General features: G+C 43.5%; 1 long non-coding RNA gene across 1 annotated transcript; it reads left to right on the top strand.

The window, feature by feature from the left end:
* Positions 1–6,345: 6,345 nt before the first annotated feature.
* On the top strand, positions 6,346–9,912 carry LOC131420833 (uncharacterized). The gene is made up of 3 exons (XR_009223690.1): positions 6,346–6,706; positions 7,084–7,255; positions 7,711–9,912. It is a non-coding gene; the product is annotated as an uncharacterized LOC131420833 (long non-coding RNA).
* Positions 9,913–10,422: the final 510 nt, after the last annotated feature.

Raw genomic sequence — 10,422 nt, 5'->3', positions numbered from 1 at the left:
CTTAAGTGTGAGCTGCACATAGTGACGTCCTTCCCCAACAGTACAGTATGAAAAGAAAAGAAAAGAGTAACCTTACAGTCAAGAAACCTGACAAACATTACCTCAGCCAGCTGACCAGGGTTAACACGAATAGTGATAAGTCATGTTCATGGTATGTTCCTTTGACATGGTGTAATTAGAACATACATTCTTTTCAAAGGCACATAAAACATTCACCAAAATAAATTGTATTCTGGGCCATAAAATAACTGTCAATAAATGTAAAAAGATTCCAGCCATACAAAGTATGCTCTTTGACAACGGAATTAAATTAGAAATCAGTAACAGAAAGATCTCTGGAAAATCCACAAATATTTGGAAACTAAATAATATACTTCTATATAACTCAGGGTCAAAGAATAAATCAAAAGGAAAATTAAAAAGTATCTTGAACCGAATAAAAATGAAATCACACCATATCGGGCCGGCCCTGTGGCTTAGCGGTTAAGTGCACGTGCTCCGCTGCTGGCGGCCCGGGTTCCGATCCCGGGCAGGCACTGATGCACTGCTTCTCCGGCCATGCTGAGGCCACATCCCACATACAGCAACTAGAAGGATGTGCAACTATGACATACAACTATCTACTGGGGCTTTGGGGGAAAATAAATAAATAATAACAACAAAAAAAAGAAATCACACCATATCAAAATTTGTGAGATGTCACTAAAGCAGTACTTAGGAAATTTATAGGACTCAACACCTATATCAGAAAAGAAAAATGTCACAAATCAATAACCTAAAGAACCTAGAATAAGAAGAGCAAATTAAACCCAAAGTAAGTAGAAGAAAGAAAATAATAATAAGGATCAGAATGAAAATTAATTAAATAGAAAATAGAAAACCAATAGACAATATCAATGAAACCAATAGCTGGTTCATCGAGAAGGTCAGTAAAATTGATAAACCCCTAGCCTAGACTTTCTCAACCTTGGCACTACTGACATTTTGTCTGAATGATTTTTTGTTGAGAGGATCTCTCTTGTTCATTGTAGGGTCTTTAGCAGCATCCTTGGCCTGGACCCACTAGATGACAATAGCAAACGCCCGACCCAAGACACTGTCTCCAGATATTATCTTATCTCCAGAAATTGCCAAGTGTTCCTGGTGGCAGTAGGGTAAACTTCAACCCATACTTCACTCCATAAACAAAAATTAATTCAAAGTAGATGGACCTAAATGTAAAATTAAAAACTTTAAAGTTTTACATTCTTTTATAGAATTTTCCTAAGAGCTTTATAACTCTTAGTAAAAAAATCTTTGTGACCTTGAGTTATGCAAAGATTTCTTGGGTTCAATACCAAAAGTACACTCCATAAAAGAATAAATTGATAAACTGGACTTCATTAAAATTTTAAACTTCTGATCTTCAAAGATACTGTTAAGAGAATGTAAGAGGTGCAATAGACTAAAAGTATCTGCAAATCACATATCCAGTAAAGGACTTGTATCCAGAATATATAAAGAACTCTCAAAACTCAATAATAAGGAAGCAACAAACCCAATAAAAAATGGGCAAAAAATGTAAACAGAAACTTCACATATATGGATGGTAAATAAGCACATCATTAGCCATCAGGGAAATGCAAATTAAAACCACAATGAGATACCACTACACATGTAGTAGAATGGCTATGAAAAACCTCACCATACCAAGTGTTGGCAAGGATGCAGAGCAACTGGAACCCTCATACACTACTTTGGAAATGTAAAATGGTATAATCACTTTGGAAAAGTATGGAAAAATTTCTTAAAAAGTTAAACATATAGCTACCATATGATCCAGCCACTCAACTCCTAGACATTTACCCAGGGGAAATGAAAGCAGATGGACATACAAAGACTGTACATAATGTTCACAGCAGCTTTACTTTTAATAGCCAAAAGCTGGAAGAAACCCAAATGTCTATCAGTGGGTGAATGGATAAATGAACTGGGGTATATCCATACAATGGAATATCACTCAGCAATAAAAAGGAATTGACTATTGATACACACAACTTCATGGATGAATCTCAAAATAATTATGTCATGTGAAAGAAGACAAACAAAAAAGAGAACGTACTGTATGATTCCATTTATATAAAATTCTAAAAATACAAACTAATCCATAGAGTCAGAACCATCACTGGTTGTCTAGGGAAGGGGAATGCAGGTGTGGAGAGGGGCCAGAGAGAGATGGTTTCACAGGTCTATACATAAGTCAAAAACTTGTCAAATTTTACACTCTAAATATGTGCAGTTTACTGTGTTTCAATTACTTAACAGAGCTGTTTCAAAAATTATCACACAAGGGGCCGGCCCCGTGGCTTAGCGGTTAAGTGTGCATGCTCCGCTGCTGGCGGCCCGGGTTCGGATCCCGGGCGCGCACCAACGCACCGCTTCTCCAGCCATGCTGAGGCCGTGTTCCACATACAGCAACTAGTAGGAAGTGCAGCTATGACATACAACTATCTACTGGGGCTTTGGGGGAAAAAAATAAATTAAAAAAAAAAATTAAAAAAAAAAAAAATTATCACACAAAACCAGACAGTGTAGACAGTTTAAGATAACAATCAAAAAAGAAGAATATAACCTGCAATTTCACGAAGAATTACAGGCTTTAAACACAAGTGAGTTTACATTATTCCAGACACAATCCTTTACCTGGTGAAAGCAGGAAAGGGAGCATATGACACAGGTCACGGGTGAGTGTGAAAGCAAGAAAAAAAAAGCTAACACAGTGAAGCCCTGAAGAATAGGTTACTGCATTTAATCTTAACATTATTGCTTAATTAAGATATAGCTAATCTGAAATATTTCATAATAATAAAAAAAGAAAAATTATTTAGTTTTTTCCAATTTGGCCCGTCCCACTCCCAAGCAGAATTAGGTACCTCGTTCTTCCCACAGCCCCTGGAGAATACATCTTTCCTAGCGCTGCCACGTGTACGTAGCAATGGCTTGTCTTCCCACTAAACAAACAGCTCCATCAGGAAACAGACTGTCTTTTGATGTTGGCGTAGTGGTCAAATTTAAGTGTTTTTTTTTAAGTTTCCTATCCTAGGCTTCCTATCCTAGGCTGTGCCATTCACCTACCGTGTAACCTCAGAATGTTACTTAATCTCTCTAATGCCCCTTCTATAAACTAAAAGTAGGGCTACTTGGGTATATATGATTCAGTGTAATTTATCCAAACCTCAGCCTACAAGCCCTGCATGATCTGACACCTGATGACCACTCCAGCTTCATTTACTTCTCTCTCCCTCGAGCTGACAGTGCTCAGCCAACGACCTTCTCTGAGTTCCAGTAAATCCACACCTCACCAGCTCTTTCCTGGTTCAAGGCCTTTGCGCATGCTATCTCCTCTGCTGATATTCCACGCCTCTCTCCTCTCTACAACCTCCTATCCCACAACAACAGGGCCAGCTCCTTCTTATCAAAGCCTCAGCTTACATGTCACCTGGATCCACAGAGAAGCCTTCTTTTCACACAGGGCCCCTGGTTATTCTGTCTCAGCATCCTTTTGTTTCCCTCTCTTCACTCAACAGCATTCATTCAACAAAGAGTTCTTGAGGACTGTCTGCCAGGCACTGTTCCAGATTCTGAGCATACAACAGTGAACACAACAGCTCTGACAGAGTGTACAATCTAGTGGGGGAAGACAGACTACAAACAGATGAGTAAAATACAGACTATGTTAGTTAGATGGCCATAAGTGCTATGGAGAAAAAAAATAAATTGTGAAAGGGGAAATGGGAGTTGCAAGGGTGGTTGTGATTTTAAATATGGGGTTTAGTGAAGGCTCACTGAGAATATAACATTGAGCAAAGACATGAAGGGGGTCAGGGAGAGAACCATACAGACATGGGGGCTGGGCAAGGGGCATTCCAGGCAGAGGAAACAGCAAGTCCAAAGGCCCTCAAACAGCAAGGAAGCTAGTTTGGCTGTAGAAGTCTAAGAAGAGCAGCAGATAATCAAAAAGATGACAGGATGGGGGAGGGAAGAGGACCACAGGGGAAAGTTCTGGGGACCACTGTCTGGTCTTCACCTTTCACCCAGAGGGAGATGGGAAGCCATTGGAGGGTTTTGAACAGAGGAGTGGTGTGATCTGATTTACATTCTAAAACCTGTGATTCGTTTGGTAATGTTTTTTATGTTCTGTCTATCTTCCCCACCAGATAAGGGCAGGAAGCATAGCTGTCCTGGGCACTGGCATGACTCCAGCACCTAGCACAACACATTGTAGGCACTCAATAAATATTGATTAGATGAACGAGGTCATCTATGTAAAGCATTTACTGATACAAAATAAGCATTTCATAAATGGTAACTATTATTATTTGGAACCCCAGAGTGTAGCACAGTGGCTGGCATATGGTAAGAGCTTGTTTGAGTAAATGAACCAATAATTTTGTGAAATTGTTGTAAATCTATATTTAAAACATATGACGAATGCATCACTTTTCACTCCTTTTCCTTACTTATTAAGACGTGACTGATTCCGTTTTGGAGCTTTACATTAAACACTACAGAGGGCACTACCTAGAATAATCCCATTGTGACTCAGTTCTCTAAATATCCTGCAATACCCTGCAAACACAATTAGCGCTAATGCACTGAAATGCTTGTAAAATTTCTAATTGGGTAAACTTATTCACATGATTTTTTCAAACAATCTTAATGTACAAGGCTGAGCTGACCCAAACTGGTTTGATTTTGATTGTTGTTAAATTCAAATAAAACTCGTTAACTCCAACATGTGGACAAAGAACTAAGAATTTCCACTTTTTACTATTTTGACATCTCTAGAGTCTTCCCCATGGAGAAACTTAATGAGGATTACACCTGTTCCCTTCTCCCTCGGGGTGCTTGGGGGCGGGGGGAGGGGGCCTAATGGCGGGGCTAAGGCAGTTCAGTGATTATCTCAGTAAAAGCCCTTCGGAGTCTCAACAGAGTTTTCCAGAAAGAAAACTAAAGAAAGAGTCATGCATCTAAGTATAAAACCACACCAAACGTTCCATCTCATAAAAGGTGAACAGTCGAGACCCTGATGTTTACAATGTCTCAATGGCGGGGACCCAAGAGGTGAGAGGGCCAGGTATGGCTCGGATGTTGAACCCCTAACCCTAAAAGTGGCCGAACCCATCCTTAGCACGGTCACATAATATCTGCAAAGGAGGACTTCGGCACTACGGGAACTTTTATAAAAGCAGATGGAAGTTGCTTGAAATCAAACAAACTTGAAAAAAGAAAAAAGCGATGTCAAAGTGTTGAGCAGGCAGAAAGAACCTCCGGTTCGGCTCTGACTTGCTGGCGCTTGAACACAATCGTGCCCGCCAGCGTCTGGCTCAGACGCCCCCTTCCACTAGGGCAGGGAAAAGAATAACTTTCGGAAATAACAGGCGTCCACAAAGGCAAGTGTTACACAGGACTTCTCAACCTCCCTCGAATAAGGCGGCTAATGTTTTGAGCAGCACTGATTCCACGCAAGTCCCCCATCTCCCGTTTTCTTTTTTTTAAGAGAAGAAAAATAACCTAAGGAGGAGAAGGTGCTACCGTCAGACCCTCAAGGCAATTTCAGACAACAAAGACCCCAAGCAATCAAAATGGAATTATAATCCGAGGCGTCTGAGCGGCCCCCGCCGCGGAGGCGCTCGGCTGCCGCGCCGGCCGCGGTTCCCCGCGTGCCCGGGCCGGGTCCCCGCGCCCTCTCCAGCCCCGGTGCGCCCCGGTCCGCCGGTTCTCGGGGACCCGGGCCAGCTTCGCGCCGCCCACGACTTGGCAATCTCGGCGCCGCGGCTCTCCGCCTTCTGTCTCACGCGGCGTTCAAAATCTTTCCCGCCCAGGCGTGACGCGAGGAAGGAAAACAATCGGCGGACCCCGAGCGCGGGGGCCTGGGCCCGACGGGGCCGGCGGGGCATCAGGGCCGAGCCCCCCGCGCAGCCCCTTTCCCAGCCGAGCGGAGCGCCAGGCTGGGGCCCGGAGGTGACACAAAGAACCCGGAGAGACAAACGCCACCCGCTGGCGCTCGCTCCAATCCCCGGAGCGCCCCGCCCGCTGACAAGTTTGTGGCGCCTCCACGCACCCCACTCTCCTCACCCGGGCAAAGTTTCCCGTGGCCGGGCTCGGACCCCCGCCTCGGGTCGGTCCCCGACTCCCCCCGCCCCCGCCCCCGGCTCGGGGACCTTTCCCTCCCTCGCCCCCGCCCCTTCCCGTCCCTCCCTCCAGCTGTCCCTCCCTCCCCGCCACAGCCCGCTCTCTCCAGGGCGCACCAGGGTGCTGGGGCCCCGCGGCCGCGTTCACCCGCCGCCGGCCCGGCGAGGGGCGAGGGCGCGGGCTGGGGCCGGCCCAGGTCGGCGCCCCGCTTGCCTTGCTCTCTCGATCGCGCCCTTTGCTCGTTCTCCCGCTCGCTTTTCGGTCCAGCCGAAGGCTCAGGGCGCAGCAGAGCGCGCTCCGCTCCTTGGCGCTCGGAAAGCTGCAAACCACGCCCCGCGCCTTCCCCGCCCGCCGCCCGCCGCCGAGTCCCGCGCTCGCCGCTCGGCGGCCGCTGTCGAGCCCGCCCGCGAGCGCCGGGGGCGGAGCCGCCCGCCTCCCCCCGCAGGCCCGCGGCGGCCCAGGGCGGGCAAGTTTCTCTCCGTGCTGTGGAACACCTGAGACGGTCTGAGGAAGATGCTAACTCAGAACGCAGGTAAACGACCGGGGGTAGGGGATGGGCGGAGTGTCACAAACTCCCTCCAAAAAGCGTTTCTGGCCGATTTCAGCGAGAAATTTCTCTAACATTCTTGGACTCCTGGGTCTTGGAAGTGGGGATAAGAGCATATCTGCGAATTAGCTACCAGACCTTGATCAAGTTGTTTAACCTTTGTGGACTCGGTAAAATGAGGAATTTGGAGTAGATGGCCTCTAAGATCTGGACCAGTATTTCTATTAGCGTGGGCCAGATCTCAGGGTCACCTGGAGGGAAGGGGAGGTGCTTGTTAACAAGGCAGAGTACTGTGTCCCTCCCCTTGGACGCGGAGGAGTGGAGAACCGCCTCAATCTTATGACACGGTATGCGTCTTCCAGGTCTGAAACTCAGTGGAAACTGGATCCTTGGGAATCCGTCTTGCAGGTGCCAGTTTGATTTTCCAGCAAATTGCTCAATGCTTTTGGAGTCAGGATAATGTCAGTTGGCTCCCGCTTACCTCCTGTGCTGCTGTTACAGTATTACTAAGGCGCTCGAGGTCCTATATGAAAGGTATTGTATCAACTCATTATTATTAGATAAAGAAGCAGTGACTTGAAAGTATTTCTCTGTTGAGTTTGTATGGCAATCAAATTTAGCTTCTTATAAGTTCAAGTTCATATATATTGTGTGGCTACAGACTCTTTTCTGGATTACTTAGTTAAATTTGGTACTTATGACCCAAACTAAATGGTAAGGAGCAGAGATTAGAGATTTGATAATGCATTCAGTTAACATACATTAAAGGAAATAATGAGTGGTAAATTGTACCCACAACTTGGAACAATTATTTCAAAAACTTGTGCTTCTGTACCAGAATGATTCAGGTGAGTTATTTGAAATGCCTCTTTTATTGACAGTCAATAGCTCAACTCTTCACAAAACAGCACATTACCAATATACGTGTCATTTCTTGTATTCCAAGATAATTGTTTTGCTAATCTCTCTTCTCTTCTTGGTCTCCCTAGGTTTGCATTATTTGTTATTAATTGTTTGAGTCACAACAAAGCGCTGTAAAGCAAGAAGAGCTTTCTTGGTCCTGGGATGTCTTTTCATAGAACCGTTTTGCCTGATACAATACATGTAAACCATTGAGCCAATTTTGGGGAGAATTTGGGCTTCAGGGTCCGTGGAGCTGTCTACAAAGCATTGTCTGCTATTTTCCTTCTTTGTTCTATTCATTCTATTCATTTCCATTTTACGTCGGTTGCTTCCTTTACAGTAAATGCTGGAAAATCATCATGGCAACAGTCTCTGGAGAAAATGTTATAAATAATTTCTTAATTATTGTTCCTTTGTAGGCATCTGTGCTACAAGTCCTCGAAGTGAAAGGACTGTTGTTCCCTATTGTATCTAGTGCACTGAAGAGAGTCCAGAATAAAGTGTCTCAAAATGTTTTCAGATGTCCCCAGTTAGAGACTTCTAATTACCTATGGTGTCTCCTAGCCATGCCAGTTTGGATATTAAATTACTACCTACTTTTAAATCATCAAATTAGACTAATGGCAAGAGCACAGAAACAGATCCTCCTCACTTTGAAATGAAAATAAAATGTAATGCTAAGCCAAACAAAGACACACCTGGTTCTTTTGAAGCACAACACTGGGCATGTAAATGGATGGCTCATCTGCTTCCATCTCTGACTGGCAGAGTAACAGTTGCCATGAACCCAGCCATGCCCACATTCTCCCATGCACCAAAATACAGTCATAGTACAATAACATAGTATGATGTCATGTTATGCCTCTTAGCTATTATTTACATGAGGCCTCTGTATTTATAGCAAAATGTCCGTTCAGCTCAACAGCCCACCTGAGAGACTTAGCCAGCTCCAACTGTGGTAAACACAAGTTTTGCAAATTGATCAAACTGAAAGCAATCTGTGACTTGGTACACAAGCATGCTGTGGCATATGGCGAGAACCACTGAAGCCGACATTCAGCACATACTGGCGTATTGTACGGAGCAGGACGAAAACATGGTCTGAGGCACTCAAGCGAGTTGGACATCCTCATGCCATTAAAGGAACTAAATTCACCACTCTTGAAGATAGGCAGCAACTCCTCTCTGTCACAGCATAGATTTCTCTGAACTAGAGTTGTTTTCCTTCCTGCATCTCACACTAGACTGTGAGTTCCTTGTCTTTGCATCTCGAGTACCTAAATAAGAATGGCAAAGAATTTCATCCCGGAGGCAAATTCTAGTCTTGTCCTTGGGTGCCATGTTGAGAAGGACGGTGGGGCTGCATCTGGGTTTGGCAAGAAAGAGTATAAGTTGACTAATAACTGAGTCTCTGCCATGGGCACAGAAGGGGGGAAGTATTGACACTAGTATCATATTTCATCTACCCTGAGAGTAGTAGGAGATAATAATGTTAAATGATTGGCCAGGTGGATGAGTGAACTTAAGAACAACACAGAGTATCTTTAGCCAAAGAGGCAGGTGTAATATTAATTAATCTGAGGCAGGATGAGACCATCTTACTATGTGGCCTCTATTTTATTGACAATGTTAGTACTAACGACAAAAGGAGATTGGCTTAGAGCTAAACACTGCTTGTTAGGAGGCTAACACTGCCAACCTCAAGGAACAATCTTTTGCTACAATATTTTTTACCACATTGGGAGCATTTGTGTGAGCCTGGGATGAAAATAGCTGGCCAGGAAAACAGCTCTGTTCCTCTTTGTCCAAGAGTCCAATCACACCCTGTACAGGCCTGAGCTCCTTATCTCGTTCTGGTCTTATTTCCTGCCAAACCTGGAAACTAACAGAAATAAATGTTGGCTAATTGCTCCCTTGGCCAGTGTGATCTTTCTGACCATTGTCCTGACTCAAGAGAAAGTTGTGTCCAACATGCAGGTGTTCACTGCCAATTTAGTAGACGGTCTCTCCGCCAATCAATGGACTTTCTGCCAATTGAATCAGAGTCCAACGTTTTAGAGTTTGAAGAAAAATTAAAATGAATATACCATGATTCAATGAAATTGTATATGTAAAGTGGTAAGCATGGAGCTTAGCATGCAGTAAGCACTCAACAAATGATAGTTGTTATTGCAATTATTGTAATCAGTAACACTGGGGCTTAGAAGGATATTATTTCAAAAGCACTCTTATTGAATTGGTAAATAAAGTATTGGATTGAAAAAAATTCCGTAACTCACCTCGTTTTGCACAAGAGAAGATTGAGGCCTTAGGGTTAAATATTTACCTAATGGCATGAAACTAGTAGAGGCAGTCCCTGAATTAGAACCTAGAAAAGTTTTTAGCAGAAATAAATGTATCCTTTAGAGGAAACCTATTGTATAATCTTGTTATTTGTTTTACTCTCAAATGCAAAGCATTGAATTAATCATGCTGCTCAGCTCACAATAAAAAGCAATAAAAATAAGAGACATTAACATGTCTCTCTCAGGCCAAGTCAGGTCTAATGGATCAAATTAAGTAGTCATATAGAAAACCTAAACAACATAATAAGTAAGATAGATCTCATGGATATATTGGAATTTACACCACAAAAACAGAGAATATACTTTCTTCTCAAGCACATATGGACTCAGTCATGAAAACTGGCTTTATATTATGTCACAAAGAACTCCTCAATAGTAGAATAAAGTATAAATAATGCAAATAGTATTTTAATTAAACAATAATAGTACTAAATACTATAATAAAATGAAAAT

This window comes from Diceros bicornis, chromosome 24 (assembly GCF_020826845.1).
Source record: "Diceros bicornis minor isolate mBicDic1 chromosome 24, mDicBic1.mat.cur, whole genome shotgun sequence".
Classification (NCBI taxonomy): Eukaryota; Metazoa; Chordata; class Mammalia; order Perissodactyla; family Rhinocerotidae; genus Diceros; species Diceros bicornis.
Note: the sequence above shows the minus strand (reverse complement) of the source record. Positions and strands in the feature narration are given on the sequence as shown.